The sequence below is a fragment of the Sinocyclocheilus grahami genome, unplaced genomic scaffold, assembly GCF_001515645.1.
Source record: "Sinocyclocheilus grahami isolate Dianchi unplaced genomic scaffold, SAMN03320097.WGS_v1.1 scaffold233.1, whole genome shotgun sequence".
In the NCBI taxonomy this organism is placed as follows: domain Eukaryota; kingdom Metazoa; phylum Chordata; class Actinopteri; order Cypriniformes; family Cyprinidae; genus Sinocyclocheilus; species Sinocyclocheilus grahami.
Window position 1 is genome coordinate 734,966 of NW_015505412.1, and position 15,676 is coordinate 750,641.

General features: G+C 36.7%; 1 protein-coding gene across 1 annotated transcript in view; it reads right to left on the reverse strand.

Annotated features, from left to right (window-relative positions):
* Window positions 1–15,676, reverse strand: part of lrp1bb (low density lipoprotein receptor-related protein 1Bb) — a 373,072-nt gene that overhangs the window by 287,193 nt on the left and 70,203 nt on the right. The gene's annotated exons all lie outside the window — the stretch shown is intronic.

The following is a 15,676-nucleotide window of genomic DNA, read 5'->3' on the forward strand; positions in this document are numbered from 1 at the left end:
CACACACACACAATCCACGCCAAGCAAATTCACTATCAAGGGACAGAATTATAAATGTCAAACGGTTTCATCTTGCTCCCGGTCTCTCCCTCTCTGTCTTTCTCAATCTCTCTATCTCTTTCAAGCTGCAGCCCTCAAAATTAGGCCTCAACAAACTGTATATGAACAGCGTTTCTCACTACACCTCTACGTTTAATGCTTTGATAGTGATCCATTTTGGAACTTGTATATATCCCAATTCCACATACTACGACTGAAGCTCACTGCTATGTGCCAAGGAATACTACCTTGTTCTGGTTCTGGTCACATGAAATCTATAATCTATATTGCAATGCTTTGTTTTCAAAGAAGCTGACACATTTTTGGATTAAGTAAATCTGAAAAATGTATCATTTACTCACCTTCAGTTTCATTCCAAGCCTGTATGACTTTCTTTCTTTGGTGGAACGCAAAAGACGTTCTTCAAAATATCTTTGTCTTCCACAGAAGAAAAAAAATGTCATACAGGTTTGAAATGACATAAGCATGAGTAAAACATAAATTTCATCCCTTCAATATCTCACTTACAAATAGGAACTGAACAAAGCGCTTGCGCTATTGAACATGTCAAGTGTGGTTTTAAACGGGTGTTTTCTTAGGTTAGAAATACACAGATACACATCTTCAAATGCAGCGACATGGGAATTCAGCACAAGACAACTGATTTCACAAGTACATCCTACATAATTTGAAAATCCAAAAATGTTATTGCACATCTTACAATAAGAGGCACCGCTGCATTTCTCTCCAGCATGACTGAAGATTAGTTCTATGGGAAAGAATGGATCTAGCAAATTGTTCGAGGGCTGGGTCCTTCTACAATTGATTCACTTTCCTTAGAGCCACAGTGGCTCTGAAACTCGGCTGGTAATCTGGCCTGATTCAATTCAATGGCAGCTGCACATCAGTCAAAAAGCAATTACAGGGAATATGATGATGACTGCCCTCTGTCCTTCATTCTTACTAACAAAAACAACAGCAATTCTGCTGCCCCGAATGAATAGTGATGGTGATTTGATTGTTGTAGTGGCTTTAAAAAGACGTGTCTATATTTTCGGATGAGTGGTTATTGAAACGGATTTCAAGCCAAACTTTTTTACCTAGCAAGACTGGCTTCATATTTTGCAGGAAAATGCTGACTGACAGTTAAAACAAAAAAGTTCACCTGAATCAAATTCAACTGGAGGAAAAATAGCCAAGGAGAGGAAAGGTTTGGTCAGGCCTCCCGATAGAAGATCTCCTGAGTCCAGTCTGAAGGCATCTTTATCTTTGCAGCTGAATTGGTTACCATTTAAAAAAACATTCCTTTTACCTGAGAACAGTTTCTTTCGCAAGCTGCAAAACCCATAAAAGAGACAACTTCAGAGCCTTGGAGCGGCATCTGTCCACTGATGTGTATCTGCTTTCATGTCGGGATGCCCTTTAAAGCATAGCCCAATTTGAATTATTGGAATGACCAGTGATGACACTTTACCTTCCCTCTTACCTCAAGAGGCCTTCACTTCTTGACTCGAGTGTTTGATGCTTCCACAGCTCAGTGTTTCAATAGATTCTCCACAGAAAGTTCAAAATGCACAACAAAAAAAACTGCACAAAACACTTCAAGCCTGTCAAGGAATAAAATCTTGCATCATTTGTTTTCTGACGCAAAAACGGAATTAACATCTGAAAGGGTGGAATGCTACACTGAACTGCTAAATGTTGCGGTCATTCAGAGATAATTCCAAACAGGCACGGGGAAGGAAGATAAAAATAACAATGGACCAAAATGGCCCCAACTCTTTGATGAGGTAGCGGTAACCCATTACCATAACAGTAGGAAATGTTCAGTGGAGCTTGGACTGGCATGCTATTATGAGCTTCATTTCTGACACAAGCTGCCACCTCGACGAGGAGAGAACTGTGGCTCATTAAAACTCCTCAGCCTTTGAGATTCCGCCAGTTTCGATACGTAAAACTGTGACGGGGAGCCGGTGAATAGAAGCGATGGTCTTCAGAACTCTAGATGGAGGCTCTGCCAATCTCGTTTGATGAATCTGTCAAGGAGAATAGTGGTTTGACGCTAGGCGGCTATGCCACAGAGTAAGCTCAATTCATCTACATGATGTTGTTCAATACAAATATTCGAGCACAACCCATTCAAGCATCTTCACAAACCATGCAGCTAAAAACTGTCTTTTTTTTTTGGCCATAATACATTTGAAATATATGCTAAATGTGTTACAAAAAACAATTTTGCAATTTGGAAAAATAAAATAAAATAAATCTGAAAATATATTTTTGAGTAAATCTAAAATGTATTTTTAATACTTTAATTAATTTGTTTTATATATATATATATATATATATATATATATATATATATATATATATAGTATATACACTATTTATTTTTTTATCTGTGATGTGCCAAGCCAAACTGAACAGAGCTGAAAACCGTGGTTAAAAAAAAACAAGATATATATTGGACCATAGGCTAACTATGTTGTTGCATTTTATATTGCATCCCTAATATACCAAAGAGAACAAAACAACTGTTTGAATATACTCATCTACAATTGTGAGCCCCATTAATGAGACTGAATCAATGATGCTCCAGTATAACCCTCAAAAATGAATCACCTTGCATTTAATTTAAGCTTTAACCGGATGCTCAACAGCTGTTCAAGCCGCTTCAGTCTCATTATCTTTCCAACTGTTCGCTGTCACGCAACGCATCCTCACCTTGACAACCCATACCGTGGCATAATAGAAAAGACAACCTAACAATTTCCAAACTCAAGAAAGTCTGCTGAGCCACTGAGATCATTACTGTCAATTAAAACCGAGCTAAGAGAAAAGAACTACGTCAACAGCATAGAATGATCCACCTAATTTGCACCAAAAACGTTATTAGGCCATGTACGTAAAGTGACATTTTCATGTTGAGGTCAATGTATGCAGTAATGTGACATTCTCCTAGTTGGATTTCATAGGAAATCTTGTTATAAGTCACTCTAAGGCAGTGAAAATCCTTCAAGATTAGATATGATTCATATAATGCTTCTCTGACACTTGTGAAAGGATAAAAACTCACGCATGCTAAACCTTGCGTCTAACACAAACACATGCAACCGTTGTGCACTCCTGTTTTTGAGCTTTCCAACCCAAGACAGCCAGTGAACTGTTTAATTCTCACCTTGACATATACTACATGGTATTTTGATCTAAATGTCAGCTGCTTCAGTTTTGATCAGAAAACCGTGATTAACATTAATATCACCTGACACCTATTACATAAATGTCTAGAGAATGTCATTCGGCAGCAAGATTCACCCATGTAACACCAGTGAATGTCAGTGCGAGAGCCAAACTATTTGTTCTGCCTCACTTTTCATTCATATTGATCTGCGTATCCACTGAAAAAGCACATCAAATGGGGTTCGCGGAGACCACGCTTGAGGCTCTGGTTTGTGCCGATGTGCGGCCGGCCAGCTGAATTCGAGGAGGGAGGGGATAATGATGCTCGAAGGTGCCGCGCATTTACAAATTCCACAAGGCACTCCATCCAGGAAACACATCCTCTGCCAAAAGACCTTTACCATGGCAACTCTGAGCCAGTCGGACTGTGTGTAGCCAGGCTAGCAGAGAAATCAATGGGAAAGGACAACAGGGCCTTCATTAAGCTCTGCCTGACCTTCACTTTTCCAGTGAGGTCATTTTTATTTTCGAAACAACAGCGGGGGCATGTCAACAAATTATCAAAGGGAACGCAGTCAGATTTTTAACAGCCACCGCCAGAGAAGCCGACTGCTTGGTATAATCTACCTTGCAAACAATGAATTATTCATGAGCATGAGTTTAAATGTACAGTCCTCAAAAGATATTCTTCCTTTCATGATGTTGCTCGATGCAAGACAAATAAAGGCATAATCTAAATCTCTATTCACATCAGATAGATTTAAACTCACAATGCATCATAGGCGACTACGTGCTTGTATGCCATTTTAGGGTTATGTATACAGTGCAATTGTAAAAGCATATGCGTCAAAAGCTATACTGCGAGGGTTCTCAACCTTTTAAATATGTCTGAAACATTTTGTGACTTAACACTGCATCTGTCTAAAAGAATTAAGCTGCACACTTCTAAATGGTGGCATTCTTGAGAAAAAACAACACATTTTGCTATTTAGTTTTTTCAGCATTACTGACTGAACAAGAAAGCTGAAAATAAGTGCGAAAATAGATGCAGAAAGTGCCAGCTGTTTAAAGACGCTCAGTCAGTGACACTTGCATATTTGCATATTCATCTTTTGAGGCTGTGGGTTTGACACATGGAGTTCATCTTTGCATCCAGGTCACCTTTGCATCCATTGTAATCTAAATTTATATAATATTTTAAGCACCATATGTAGACTACCATTAAACATATCTGCACTAGCCAAAAGAAATCAAGTATGCATTAAATTAATTAAAAGTAACAGTAGAGACACTGTTTTAAAAAAACAAATAAACTTCCTAATTAAATACTTTCTATTCATAAAAAAATAAAATCATAAAATGTCTGTTGTTTTTCAAATATAGATAATGTCTCATATAAGTACAACATTAAATTAATCGCAACTCATTTTTGCATTCACTGCAAAAACTGTAGTACGTCTTCACAGGAAATGTTTTTCAAGCTGTGAACAGAGATGAATCCAAAGACAAGGTTGAAGAATAAAATTTCAATTATTTTTTTTTTTACTTTTTTGTACAGTTGTAAAAATTCTGCTTAAAAATAAACTAGCATATACCATACATTCTGTCACACTTCATATAAATCTCTCATGACCACATTTGCATCTCTGGCGGCCTCTGCTACACCGTATTCATCAAACATCAGAATTGTGCGAAATCTCCTTTCTCCGCTCAAGGTCACATCGAGAGCTGACATTCTTAACAGTGCTAAGCCTCATTTATGGGTTTATATCCCTCCTCATGCCATGATTATCAATCAGGGAAGATAATGGGCACTGAAGCAGGCAGTATCTCAGTCACTCCATGAGGTGAACCACCAGTCAAGGTTCCCTAAACAACATGTCTTCCTGAGGAAGACATGAAGGGTTCTATTCTCTCGATATCATTGTTTCATAACAGCTGAGAAAGATTGCCTCTGTAGCCCTGATAACAGAAAAGAGCACTTGAACAATACAAGTTAAATGCGTCTTGTTTTAATTTGCACAATTAAAATATTTTTTTTTTTCGAGTTCCTTGAGATCCATATTACCATTTTTAAGAAAAAGATGAGTCTTTTTCTCAAATGACCACTTAAAGACTTTTCTATTCACTTTGGACCGTTATTTCCAGTAGGAGTTTCCCGCTGTGTGGGAAGCAGCAGAGGGGGGGCTGTGATTAAGATGCCCCAACTCTTCTGATATTACAGCTTCTGCAGTTTATCTGCCGATGAAATCAGTGGGTTCACGCAGCAGGAAATCTCCTCCAGAAGATCTGATTAGTTTCATTCCACTAAAATCAGGGACACGCACGTCAGATCTAAATGTAAAGTTAGCATAACAATATCAAGTTAGAGTCTTCGGCTGCTAATGATCCTGTATCTAAGGTCAAAAATAATGGGCTATAACTGATGTTTTGGGTAAAGTTAATATGTATGTAATCATCACTATGCATGTGGGTGGTGATAAGTACGGCTGAATGGGCTAATCTTATAAAGTGTTGCTCCATATGCTGAGATCATTTGAAATGCTACAGTATAATGTGGGTGGTTGCGAAATGCTGAATTAAACTGCTTTTGGTGCTCTCAGGTGAAGGGGTTTATCCCCAGGGGCCGTGAAGGAGGTTAAAACTCAGACAATTCGGTTTGTCTATTTGCATCTTTCCATATTTATGTCATTATTTGGATTCACAGTCCTAATGGAGAAAAAGTCACTTAGCTAATCTGCATAAACCCAGGATAGCACAATTATCAACAGACCCTGCCGTTCTTCAGGGACTTTAGAGCTGTCCGCTCTTACCGCAGGGACAATTAACATAAATGCTTCGTCTATCGGCATGTATTTAAACTAAGGCTTTTCCCCACCTTTTACAAGACCATATGAAAACTAGAGCAAATTCAGTCACTATTAAATCCATAAATGATTAGCTAAACTGAAAAAAAGCACATCGTTTTTGAATTATGAAGCCCTTGATTTCCTAGCAAGGGCTGGGCTGGTACAGTCATTGCCGCAGGTCTAGAAGCTCAATGAGATAAGAAAAGGATGAACGAACTAAAGAATCATTACACAAGGCTGAATGTGAGAAGATTTCTTCCCGTGGGCCTAAAGCTTGGCTTCTATTTGTAATTACCTAAAATGCTTTTTAGGATCTTATTGACATACTTTGAGCAAAAGAAAAGGACAAAGTGAAAAGGAAACCCAAGTTTGTTTTGTAGTCTGAAAAGGGGAAAAAAAATCCATACAACCTCCAGAAACAGCTACATGTGAGTGTGATGGTTACAAAAAGCAGCTATAAAAAAAATCATTGCTCCAACGCTTATTGACACTGTTTTTAATATAATATCGTCCATTTTAGATATGATAACAGCTTAGAACTATTGACAAAAGAATAAAACCATTTAAAGAGTTTTTAAAAGATGTTTTTCAGCCCTGAGGTCAGATTCGAAAGGAAAAGTATGCTATCAGGAAGTCTGAAATGTTTTGACACAACCATTAAGTGTGACAACGAAACCAATGAGTGTTTTTCAACAAAATCAATATTAGCTTTACTGTTATATGGGTCCGGTTAGACTCTAATAAACAGGTGGAAGAGCAAAACGAGGCCTGAATGCTTCATTTGAATCCATCATGCAAGTCAATCACCGCTTTTTAAAAGCTTTATAAACCTTGAGTTTGGAAGGAGGGTATGGCACATCTGATGCCGCAAATGATACAATCAATTAGATCTATCTGCTTCTGCGGGTAGAAGAGTGGAGAACATAAAAGTATCTGCTGCAGAAGACCTCTGAAGAGCAGTAAAGTTTGACCTGGCATCAACTATAAGGGAAATAATGTGAGATAGGAAGTTGCATTAAGATAAGATGACCATATGTACGAGCATGATACGTCGAAATGGTGCACGTATGGAGCATGTGAGGGTTAGGGGTCATAAAGGTTCTGTCATGCTGAATGGCAATTGGCTGAATTGATTTCACACAATCTTGAACCTCAGGGCTCAGTATTGATCCCGCTAGCTTTTGATTTTCACACACCATGAACACTGGCACAACAGCCCATTTCAAATTATCCATCTTTAACAGCCTGAACAAAACTGGACTCAAATATTTTAGGACAGCTGCTACTCAAGTTTTCAAAGAATCAAATGCATGCAGACAAAGATTCTGTCAGTCAACCTAGAAAAGTAAAAAAAAACATTATACAAACGATGATGCGCTATAAATTGAAAAATGGCTATTTGCAATAAATGGTATCTAATTACAGTGCATCTTAGTGGCTGGCCTCATTACTTAATATGTGACCTCATTCATGCAGCTAGTTAACAAGTCAAGGTTGTTAGCAGCACATTGCTAAAATGGATAGTTTCCAGACACACCGGTTCATCATAATTATAGCACGTAATTGCAAGTATAGCATCTTATACATAGCAACAGCAGATGCATGTAAAGGAATACAGTTCCCTTGTCAGAGATGTAGAAGTACACTGACAAAATTATTAATAACTGACTGACATAAAGAGCTATGAAATTTAATTAATTCATTATGTTGGCAAATAAATCTGTTAATCGCTATGCATTCACACCACGGAAGATCACATTAATACTCACAGAACACAACAGCATCAGAGACAAAGCATTGCTGTTTTTGAAATATGAGTGAATTATGAAATGCCATAAATCATGGTGTATAAATTAGAGGTACAAGATATATTGCTGACTTATATATTACTTGATAAATGGGGAGAGTAATGAAATGAATACCAATAGTGAAACTGCAGTGTGTGTGTGTGTGTGTGTATTAACATTTAACACATAACATGTCATTTAAATTTGTGTTATTTATAAAAATTAAATTTTTATAATACATGCATTTCTTCAATATACTCATTTACTACATTATTTGATAAGCCAGTAATTTCACAGACATTAGTTAGACAATGCTGAACCTCACAAACTTCTAATTCATATTATTCAGTTCCTGCAATATGTTTTGTGCCTTTGGATGCATCTGTATTCAAACTGTGCAAGAATTGGTGACAGCCCGGGTGCAACAGTGATGGTGTACTCATTAAAGGCCAAGGAAAGGGTTTTGAAATCTCCTGGGAAACCCTTAGATGTGTGGATGAAGCTATACACAGGAAAGGAAATATATGTCCTTTTCAACTAGTGTCAGTAGCTAACTTGTCTTTTCATTCAGCACACATTTGCTTCACCAATGTTTTCCATGTTGTTCCCATTGTGCCAGTTTTGCCTGATTCCCACTCTCAGTATCTCATTCTGAGCATATTTGCTTTCTAAGTTTACATGTATTATTTACGAATATGACATTTGGGATAGCTTCCAAACGTCCATTTATGATATTTAAAAGAACTGTTACAGAAAAAGATTCCTTTTGTGGTATCCAGTCTGACATAAAGTTCATTCCAACATTCATTATTAACTCTGAAATTCCTGAAGAATAAAACTACAAGTCTTAGATCTCTAAGAGAGAGAGAGAGAGAGATGACGTTGCCACGAGGACATCATTAAACTTGCTTTGTATTTTAAAAACAACTTTCCTTTAACTCTTCATTATTAATGCTCATTGTATAAACCCAAAACGTCACTACGCATTTCAAATAAACCTAAATTTGCTGATCCTCACTAACATATTTATGCTAATCAGATCCCTCCAACCCCAATGCTCTTCATTAAATGTCTAGTGCCTCACATTCACAACATAAATTTGGTGCTTCATGTCCTAGTAATTGTTTTATGGGATAATTTAAAAAGGTTAGTACATTTCTGCGAAGGTTAGTAAGTATTTTGACATGCACATCCTTAGAAATGCTGGCTAACCTCATACATTTCAACACTAAATTTAATAAAACCATTTTCAAGCTCATTTCGGTCTATTCATTTTCAGCTTGCTCATTTCTGCAAAAAACTGAATTTCACTACAAGCAAAATAAGACTTAATAGAAAATATACTGCACAAATGCTTCTAGCTTCCAAAGTGGATCTAAAATAGCAGTCAAAAAGACCCATGACGAAGCCTGTCACCGAAAAGACTCGTGTCACTTCAGCTATACCAGACACAAATAATGCTGTTCTCTTTTTCCACACTAAAAGGCTCAAAGAGCCTTCAATTTCTTTCCTTCCTGACAGGTAAATCCTGAATTATACCCCTCCTCACCCTCCGTGTGAACAGCAGAAACAGACATCCAATGACTGTGTGATATGAGGGTCTGTTTGAGTGGGTTTGTGTAGAGGGCAAGCTCAATAATGGCCACTCTTGCTGGAAAGAAAGCAATGTCATAGGGTCAAAGCAGCGGCTAAAATGGTGGCCTAAGGAAATTGATCGAGGGAACAATGGTGGTTGATTGTCAGGCTGAGATGTGTGCTAGAGCTAATGATGCCATTTAACTCTACCTTTCCCCGCCTTTTCTTTGCTACATGTGACCAAACACCTGCTTTAGAGCAGTAAGATTAGCAGCAATTAATGTAAATCAAAACCATCCCCCAATGCTGCCATTTCTGACCTAATTTGCAAAGTCAAATGAATTATAATAGCTGTAACTATGTTCAAGACTATATAGAGCTGAGATGGAACCATGGCATTACAATGAATGCGAGAAACTGGAATGCCCAATATTATGGCACGTACATGCTTACAGTACGCCTACAAGCAGGTCACACATGCGCACTGAAGCTATTTTGCAATAATAAGTTGCTTATAAGACGAGTTGCTTATTAGTATGCATATTACTAGCATATTGGCTGTTTATTAGTACATTAATGCCTTATTCTGCATGACCATATTTTAGGTCCCTTAATCCTAATCCATACCTAAACATACCAACTACTTTACTAACTATTAATAAGCAGCAAATTAGCAGTTTATTGAGGCAAAAGTCGAAGTTAATAGTTAGTAAATAGTGAGAATTGGTCCCCAAACTAAAGTGTGACCGAAATATGCGACTGACGTGCGAGTTTGAAATACAGTTTTTGGTATTTCCCCATTCATTAAAAAAGAGGTTATATTGCTGCCCCAATGAACCGACAGTGATGTCTTCATACCTTTTTAATGTCCACTTGATCAGCAATAAAACTGATGAGCTGAAATTTCTCCTCACAAAGAAACTGGATTTCTCCATTACTTGTGCATTCTGTTTCATAGAAGTCTGGGAGAATGTCTTAATATCTGACATAGCAATCGGGCTGCTTCTGTTCCAGTTCACTTCAAGGCAGATATTGTACACAGACACCATGCATCACTACACACTCATGTAGAGCAACAGAAATTGTTGGCTTGGCAACTGAGCTACAGATAGATGGCAGTCCTCTTTACAATGTAGACAATTCTGTGTGACTCAGACTGTAACCATGAATCAGCAACATATATTTGAGAAATTATCTGGAAAGGCTTTAAAAATACTGTTCTTGAGCAAAATTAAAGCTAAATTTAATTAAAGCCAATCCTTTTTTTCAAATGCACTGGCCTACACTATTGTGGATAAATGTAAAAGGACTTGAAACACATACAGTACCTACTGCATATATTTTAATCTGCATATACTATTAATATAAACATTATACACAAAAATTAGCTTTCTTTACATGAAAAATGAACTCAAAAGGGGGAAAATAAATTAATCAAATGCCCTTTAAAGCAAGTCAGTTCACTATGCTGCATTGTTAAATTACTCCTGGATAGCTATATTCTATCTGTGCAAAAGTCAAGACTCGTATCAGTGTTATTTTTAGTATCAATGATAACCTTATGATATGATAAACAATCATATAATATATATGACAAACAATTATAAATTATATATATTTTTAAATATTTTAAATTAGTTTGTATTTGTATATTTTCCATTTTAAATGTACGTAAATTTCATTTTAAATGTAATTAAATTTTCATATCTATTGGTCTTTTTTAACATGTCTATATAGTTCTTATTTCAGTTAGTCATTTTAGTACTTTAAGTTAAACTGAAATAAAATGAGAAATGATGCATTGGCAACTACAGTGGCTGAAATAAAATAATTTTCAGGTAACATTTATTTTATTTCAAGTAATGATTTTTTATTTTAATTTTAATTTTAGTTTTAGTCCACCTCACTCCTACCTACATGAATGGAGAAATACAGAAATCTTCAAAACTGCTTGTTAAATTATGTTTTAACAAAAAAACAGACATTTGAATTATAATAAATGTATTAGGCTGATTTTATTAGCCTTTATTTAGGCTGATTCAGTTAATTTCACATGGATGATCTAGACTTTTGAGTAAACAAACTCTATTTAACAGGTTATTGGCTCTTTTAAGCAAAAGGCATCATTTTTCATTTATACAGCAGCCGCAATGAGTGTTCAAATTTCTCCCATTTATTTTCCTATGATTGCCCCCATTATAAACCTTCTACAATAATCACATTTTGCCATTTTAATCATTTTTATTTATAATGTTGTTTTATAGGTTTAACAAAGCAAAACCAAAATCTTTCCAAGTGGCTTCTGGAAGCCCGTGGGGTAAACATACCCCTGGTTGGGAATCACTTACTGCAAAGGATTAAAACCTGCACACAAGCACAGGAACTAGATGCAAAACATCACAAATCACCACAAATCTGGATTATGCAATGGTCTTCTTAATCCTTTTAGTTATTTAAAATCACATTAGAGTTCAGATAGAGACGAATGTTCCACATGGTGGAGTTTTTTCCCACTCATGTTGACACCCCAGGCGCTAGTGCTAGGACATTTATTTGTCAGATTTTACTCTTGATTTTTTCACTTCCACTTTTTTTTCACCCCTAAGCGGTGCGATGCTCAGGAGAGGTATCTAAACATGTTAGCTCTCTTAGAAACAGATATACCCCCTAACTCATTCAGATCCATTCAACATTAAAATCCATTTTATAGTCTCTTTCTTCCCATGAAAAGAGCCCATTCAATGAAATTCCCCTTAGCTGTATGTTTCTAATGAGTTTATTCAATTAGCTAATGATGACTAGCCTATCTACTAGTATTAGTACATAAAGTGCATCTGCACTGTCTAGACATAACATTTCATGTCCTTGAAATTCAATGAAATAGAGTTGGTTTGTCTGCTATTTGGCATAACTTTCAAAGGCAAGATAAATCTGGACAGCTTCTAAGTGCATGGAACCGTTGGAAAAAATGTCTCAAGAAAAAACCCATAACCATTCATATTCTGTTCCAAAACCAAAATCCAGTAAATAGTAAGCTGCCTACAGAGGCATTTTAGGTGCACTCTTGATGTAAATGCTGTTCTTAAAGGTAGGCATCTTGATTATGTTGCCTCCTGTTTTAAAAAAAAAGACCCTAGCAACATCACACAAGAATGCTCTAAAAAGCACCCAGAGCACACATTGTAGCAGCAAGTTGTGAATGTACTACTTTTATTTACAAAAAAAAATTTATTTAAAAAAAAAACCTTGTTTCATTTTGATGCTATTCAAAGTAAAATTCCTATTCCAAGGCTGAAGACACAGCAGATAAAACAAAACAGAAAAAGAAGCAAAGATTGATGCATCTACATATGAAAGCAAAGCAAAAGAGAAAGTCCTTCTCATTTGTATGAGATATGTGAGTACTTCATATATAACATATCTATGAGCTTTAGGATCAACACAAAAAGCCTAAAATATCTTTAAATGGATAAAGGAAGGCATCTATTGAGGGTGTTTGGAACACGCAGTAAAAAAAGCAGGAACTGTCCCCCAAAAACATGGACATCCAGTAACCCTATTCCATCTTTAATCTTGTGCATGTGCTCTGTGGTTTTCATGTCTGTCTCAAAGCCGATTCTATGTATCTAGCATCAGTTCTTCATTCAAGTGAGCCAAATACCAGGTTGGATTTATCATCCCCAGCACACGACCACAGGCAGGAACATGCTTTAGTGATCTCACACCAAGCGTCTCAGCTGCTATGGCACTTTGTCAGTGCCGTGAGGCCAGCGAGATTTACTGTGGAGTGAATCTGGGCTCCTAGTGGCCAAAGCTGTCCCATTTTCCCCGGCCTGACTGCACTGACCTCATATGATGAATGTGCTCTTCGGGGCAAAGAAGAACAAAGCACGCCGTTATTGATGCTCTCAATTAATAATCTCAGACCTGCTGCTGGATTCACACGTAGAGTGTCCACCGCTACCCCCACCTGCACCATGATATAGTATAGACCATACAGATAAGACACACTGAACAATTAAAAGCCTAATTAAAAAGATAACTGACAGTGCTTCTGACATGCTCTGTTGAAATATCATGTGTAAGAAATGTTTAGAGGTACACTGGCAAACGTGCCGTGTGAGTGTTACTGATTAATGTGCAAGGAGTAATTAATTCGTGAGGCTCACGGCCATGTTGAGTCATTGGGTCTGGCTCCGACGTGTCAAAAGCCTGCTGAGAAAAGAAAAACACATGACTGCCTACCTACATTCAAGGTGACCATATATTTAGTTACAAAAGGGCTGAGAAAATTCATAAATTTTACATGGCGTTTCATATAGTCAAACATTTCTAACTGCCTCAAGTGTTTGCTAAAGTCAAGGCTATTTCTTTAAAGGAGACATATTATGCCCCTTTTTACAATATGTAATATAAGTCTCAGGTGTCCCCAGAATGTGTCTGTGAAGTTTCAGCTCAAAATAATCCACAGATCATTTATTATCTAATTTTGAAAATGCCTATTTTGAGTGGAATCAGAAACAGGCTGTTTTCGTGCATTGTCTTTTTAAATGCAAATGGGCTGCTGCTCCCCGGACCCTTTTCCAGAATAGAGCTGTGCCATTACAGCTTGTACCTGCTAAAAACATCTGTTTTGGTTCTGATTATCATGTTTATCGCCCTGAAATCATGCGTTTTAAACCATATTAGTTTAAACTCCTGATATACGGTTTTCTGAGTGCACACGTACAGAAAGTGGCTGTCACAGCATGTGAGTACTAAACTAAGTTCTCATTCACACACAAGTTTGTTAAAAACACACATGAGTTACAAAAACAGTCGGCTGTGTCTGTGAAGGTAAACAGCTGGGAAATACATGGCACGTTTATTTTAGATCTGTGTGATAGCAGCAATATACAGTAAATAAATCAATAAATCCACTGCTCTGTTGTCTCCTCTGAGGCTGGAACTCTAAACAATGTTCTGTGCTCGTCTGTGCAGCCAAAGGCAGAACAGTTAGCATGTTTTGCTCAAACCTTTGCCATGGCATTAGAACTGGTACACCATGACGGCGCCGTGGGTGGAAAGTTACAGATAAAGGGGCGGTAATATTATAATGAGATCTCTTTGCAACGTCACTAGGGAAGCGAAATGAAACGCGCTTGTTTTTCCAGACGCTTACAGAAAAAGGCTTACCAAAACAAAGTTACTGGGTTAATCTTTTTCACGTTTCCATGGTTGGTAGATGCACCAGGGACCTGATTATAGCACTTACATTTTCATGATATGACACCTTTAAAGGTGAAGTGTAGCCTTGGAAACTTAGGACCTGTTCTGTATAAGACAAAATATTAAAAAAGAATAAAAAAAACAACAGAATCCATGTTCAGTTCTGTACATATGCAACCGAAATGATGAATTTTGTGAACTGGTTCTTTTTAGTCGATCAAAAACAAGTAGTGCAAGCAACACAGTCTGATTCCCAAACAACTGACTCTGATGAGTCGATTCTTTTGAGTGAATCAAACACATCCAACTTTGGCACTTACAGTAAATCAGTTTAGTTACTGTCCAGTTGTTCTTATGACAACAAACCCTAAACTTTTTGAAACACAAATGTCTAAGGCCTCTAAATAATGAGTATAATCAAAACTTTGTTGAAAACCCTGTTGTACACAATCTACTACATGCCTTCTGTCGTTTGATTGATAGCTTACACTTTTAGCAAGTAAAAGGCATTTTATTATAATTGTGAAACCCTTACAGACAGAAGCAACTTCAAGCATCACTGCATTGCATAATTTTTTGTCCCACATAATAAAAACTACAAAGCTTTTAAGTAAATATTACCTACTAAGACATATTATAGGGATGTTTAGAGTGACAATTATTATAAATGCATTGTATACAAGTAGCCTGTGATACTGTTATAAAGATTTCACTGATTAACATTACAATCTATCAGAATCTCATCTTAAATTTTGGCCAAATATCAGCAACTGTGCATATATTTTCTCAGTTTGAGTCTGAATAAAACAGATATTTTTTCCCCCTCCCTAAATATGAGCTCTATCTTCTTCTTTATCACACTATATCAGCCATAAAAGCCTGATGTATCTGAAATACTCAACAAAAACACATGCAATACTGTGTGTATGTGTATATATATATATATATATATATATATATATATATATTATGGAACCAAACACTTTTATTTTGGATGCGATTAATCATTTGACCACAATAATGCATATACTTTTTCAT